The sequence below is a fragment of the Limulus polyphemus genome, unplaced genomic scaffold (assembly GCF_000517525.1).
Source record: "Limulus polyphemus unplaced genomic scaffold, Limulus_polyphemus-2.1.2 Scaffold5772, whole genome shotgun sequence".
NCBI lineage: Eukaryota > Metazoa > Arthropoda > Merostomata > Xiphosura > Limulidae > Limulus > Limulus polyphemus.
The window spans coordinates 5,718-10,810 of NW_013671382.1; the positions used below are offsets into that span (position 1 = coordinate 5,718).

A 5,093-nucleotide genomic window follows, 5' to 3' on the forward strand; every position below is an offset into this window, starting at 1 on the left:
GAAAAGTTTTACTATTACAATTATTAAATTCATCAATCTGAGCAGATAACTGTTTTTCAGTTAAACTTTCTATAACGTCCATTAATTCCTTAATACTTCCAGTAATTTATCAATTAACACATTGATTAAAATCTGCTCAGACATATCTTGATATAAGTCATGTACATCCAAATTTTATTACGTTATTCGATTCTGAGAGAGATAGCAATATTTACTTACATGGAGCTCGAGTGAGTGATTGTTTCTGGTCTTTGCCAGGGAGACATTGGCATAATCGATTCTAGAATGGTCGACAGCAGGTTCATGGCCTTTCTTTAAGAGGCAGGAGACGGTAAAGATTTCAGTTGACAATAGCTTCTTCATTCGAACCAGAAGACTGATTTTTAGCTCCAAAACATTGGTTTTATGTAGATTTCTTTAATATTCTTACAATTCTTCAAATAGTGTATACATCCAACTCATAAGTAGATCCGTCGAAGATGTTTGCATGTATCTATTTCCGTGATATTTATATCAAAGATCCGCCAAGCGTCTCTGATTTCCTTACTAATTCCTTTTATGGAATTCATGTCTAGTCTCTAATGAAGCTAATGTAAAATTCCCATAGCTTTCTCTCTGCTATGATGGCGTCAGTTTGTAGATATGGATCTCGTGTACTGTCTCTAAGGGAGTTTATATAAACATTCTCACAGCCGTCTTTCTGCTATGATAGTGTCAGTTTATTGATAATATAAACATATATTTCTCAAAACCGACCAGAATGCATCTTTAGTCTATACTTGATATACTTTTCTTTTCTTGGTCAAGCATCGTTGGGTAACTTTTTGTATGCATTCATTAAACGAGCCCAATTTTCTTTGTATCACATGTATATCATACATGAAATTTTATAAAATTATATTTCTCGTCTCTTGATCCTTTCTTGAAGCATTTGCAAATAACATAAAATGCTTCACAATGCATCCCCACAAGCACACAAGAAAACACACTACAAATAGAAGGTACAAGGTAGAAGTCCTGGATGGGATGTGTGTAGGGGGGTTGATAGAGGCGAATGTCAGAAAGTAAGGCAACTTGACAAGTACATACCAGAAACAAAGAAAACAAGATAATTGAGGCAAAATGAAAAACAGATATATGGAAGTTGCCTCAGTACCGTCGTGATGTAAAACCTCCAAAATAAAAAGCATGAGTTTGAACAAAGTTGAGCAAGAGATGAGGAGAGGTAGGTGGAAAGAAACATAGAAGTTATCTTTAAACTAAAAAAAAAGAAGAAAGATTCAGGTGAAGGAGACTCATGTAACAAAAGAGAATGAGGCTCAACAAAATATACTGGATAAAGTGAAAACAAAAGGCACGTACTTGTAGAATCCAAACATTGAAGGATGAATGTGGGACTATCTGATCCACGATAAGATGAGAGAACAACAAGCAAAAGCAGGCATGGAAATAACAGTGGTGTAACCCTAACAAGGTGAGGCAGGCTTAGCTGGAGTAACGGAAGCAAAAGGTCAGGAATCCTGGATTAGAATGGAACCAACCACGTGGTCCGCAAGAATCTAGGTAATAAAGACAAGGGTAAATAAGTCAGTCGGAAAAGGACAAAGAAAATTGCACAAATAGGTAAAAAAGTAAAAAATATATATTGGAAAAGTATCAATAACAGCTAAGACAATTATTGAAACCATGTAAAGCAACTTAGTTAATAATTAAACTGTTATTAATACAGTTTTCTAATCAATAGCTTCCCCTTGTAGTCATAGGTTTCCCATTGTTGTTTAACACCTGCTATCATTTTGTTTATTTGGAATTAAGCACAAAGCAACACAAAGAGTTTTAGGTGCTCTGCCCACCACAGGTATCGAAACCCGTTTTCTAGCGTTGTAACTCTGCAGACATACTGCTGTGCCAATGGCGGGCTCTTGCTACTGTTCTGTTTATCTTTCTTATAATTAGTTTGCTTTGTAAATATATACATATATTTCAACATTTTATAAAACCTTTGGATGGGAAGGGGGCGAGAGATGCCAGAAACATGAGAAAATAAATATATAATACAGTTAATTCACAAAACTGATATTGTTGTGGTCTGTTTGTGTGAAATACTTATAAACCGAAAGTTTTTTATGCTTTTAGTTAGAAATATAATGAGCCTGACATGGCATTGATTTTTAGGCTCAATGACCACGTTGAAGAGTACTGGACAAAACCACATGTTGGATTAAACAAACTGAAGAGACAGTGAGACTTGAGCTCCAAAAGTGCAAATTTGAATGAAAGAAAATCAAATTGAAGATAATTTGAAAGAAGGGACTAACTGTATTGTTCTTTCACATAAGCAATATAATTAAGGAACGAAAAACTACTCCCTGAATAATAAAAAAAAAAGTTGAAAATAATAAATGCAGAAATCCCGGTAAATGTTATGAAAAAACAACACAAAATTGTTACGACAGCGGAAGTCACGTGACGCTGGTAATACGTCATGAGTTTCTGGAAGGATCATGACTTTTCTTGGCAACTCTAGTCTTTTCCAGGCGCCCTCTATTCTAATATATAAGCCCGGCAAATAAAGCGGAGATAATAGCAGATAGAAGAGAGATATAGAGACAGATAATTGAGTTAAGTGAGCGGTAGTGACCATAAGTAAAGTGTGTGAATTATAGCGTGTGTTTAAGTTAAAGTGACTGTGGCAATTCAAAGTTGTATTGAGAAAAAATAAACTAGTTGTATTTAATAAAAGGACTTGTATTGCTGAAGTTCCTCGGGAAGAATTTATACCGGAAATTAACAAACGACCAGAGACGTAACAAAACGTTGAATATTAGCAGTATCATGGAAAGAATATATCTATGTTCAAATGCTAGAGTTAATGGGGTACCGTGTGTCGTCCTCTATTCGTGGAGGGTTATAATCTAATGATAATTATATCATAGGCTGGCGCAATACACATTAACACGTGTAGGGGTGGACGTTTTGTTCAAAGTTTGTGGCAAGCGCAGGAATTTACACGGCAATGCGCACCGTTCTTTAGGGTGCAAAGAAGCGAGTAGATTTTCTGAGAAAACGTTTTGGATTCCAACTAGTTTTAGTCACTTGAACTTCAGAGATGATTGTGAAATTGAACATTCCCCATTCTTTTTGAATGCTATATTTTGGGGTATGTTAAAACTTTTAGAATTCTTATCCAAATTGTATAGCTTTAATTCTAAAAGGTTGAAGGTATTCTAATATCAAAATAAAACAAATATACTTTAATAGTAAAAAATATGATGAGAAATTATATTTTTTTAAAAACGAGCACACAGCCGACATTCCGCGGTTATTACACAGCATCATTAGAACAAGTTGACTTGTTAATAACACTAAAACTTCGAGGTGACTTTTGTTCAGTATGTATGTGTATTTTTTAATATGTTATTTGCACCTCATTCCATTTTAGCCGTTTGAAATTATTTTTTATATCTTTATTTCGCAATTATCTATTTAATACATTTTTATACCAATAACATTATCGTTAAATGCGAAATTTTCAAGTTAATGCTGATATAGATTTATTGTAAAACATCGAATTACTTCTGAGACGTATTTAGTTCTACATGTTTACTGCAATATCTCGTAGTGCTTGAACTAAGAATATTTGTTAAAAATACTGCTACGACAGCGGAAGTCACGTGACACTAGTAACACGTCATGATATTCTAGAAGGTTCGTGAATGCTCGAGTGTTTACTGGATGTGCAGTATTCTTGAATATAAAACCGCCAAGAAGTGACGGCAAGAATGGAATTGAATTGCAGACAGAGATAGAGACGGACAATTGAGTCAAGCGCGTGAAACGTTCGTTGTGAATTATAGCGATTGTTTAAGTTAACTGACTGTGGGAATTAAGTACATTGCAAAGTTGTATTGAGAAAGAATAAACTAGTTTTATTTAAGGAATGACTTGTATTGCTGAAGTTTTTCGGAAAGAATTTCTACGGAAAATTAACAAACGATCAGTGGTGTAACAATACTAATACCGCTAATGACAAATGAGTTAATACCACACCCACAACCAGTTGCCAACAGTGAGTAGTACTAGTAGTAGTGGGACTCAGTGTATTAGTAAGCTGATGTGAAAAGCAGTTACAGATCCTTTTAAGTCTGGTAAATTATCTTAAATCAGCAATACCACTACTCATATTATGAGCTTGATCACATTTCTAGACTGAACTGATATGATGATTCTCTTAAAATCCTACAAATAATATTTTCGGGATATTGTATGAACAGTATTGTAGGGGATAGCTTATAAAAGGTAAAGTCCCTTCAGTTATGAGGTATCACTACAATAAACTTTGATCAACATTATTTTTATGTTATGTCATGTACGTGTAGAAGAAAATCAGTAGTCGAATTGGTGTCTCAAGACAAAAGAAGTAATGGATAATTTCTTTAATTTCTTAAACATCTTAATTACAAACAACAACTGAAAATCTAGATTATTTTTATCTCAATTCACCCTGACAGAGAAATGGAAATACTAATATTAATATTATGTAACATAATGTACATGTTCTGATGGCTATATTTCAGCATAAGTCAATATCACAGTGAAACGAGTCAAGATATAAATAAATGCTAAGTGAAACTTTAGGAGATTCATGACCACACATTTAAAGTCAATAGCTACTTTAATTTATGAATGTTTATCTTCCCTGCACTACACACATAAAAAGTAACAAAAAACAAAGTAAAAACATCCATTATATTTTTAGATAAGATTGAAAAGAAAAACTGAAAACAAAATTAACAAAGAATCATTTTGTAAAAAAATATTATAAAACAAAGTAAAAAGTTGATGATAATATAACAACAATTGTAAAAAATTCAAAGACCATGTCATCAAAATGATTACAGATTTAATGTTTCTTGATTAACTCTTAAAAAATATGGGTAGCTGGATTTCTAGGCTTCTAAATATTTAAGTACTTATTTGATTAACTCTTAAAAAATATGGGTAGCTGGATTTCTAGGCTTCTAAATATTTAAGTACTTATGAATAAATATTTTAAAATTAAACTTAACAACATAATTTTTAATAAAAGAGAA

The 5,093-nt window shown here is 32.9% G+C and overlaps 1 protein-coding gene across 1 annotated transcript in view; it reads right to left on the bottom strand.

Moving 5' to 3' along the window:
- Positions 1-1,331: 1,331 nt before the first annotated feature.
- Positions 1,332-5,093, bottom strand: part of LOC106472960 (metal tolerance protein 5-like) — a 38,279-nt gene continuing 34,517 nt past the window's right edge. The window contains exon 10 of the mRNA XM_022401486.1: positions 1,332-1,559. The gene's annotated coding sequence lies outside the window, so the exon portion shown is untranslated. The remainder of the gene's footprint in view (positions 1,560-5,093) is intronic.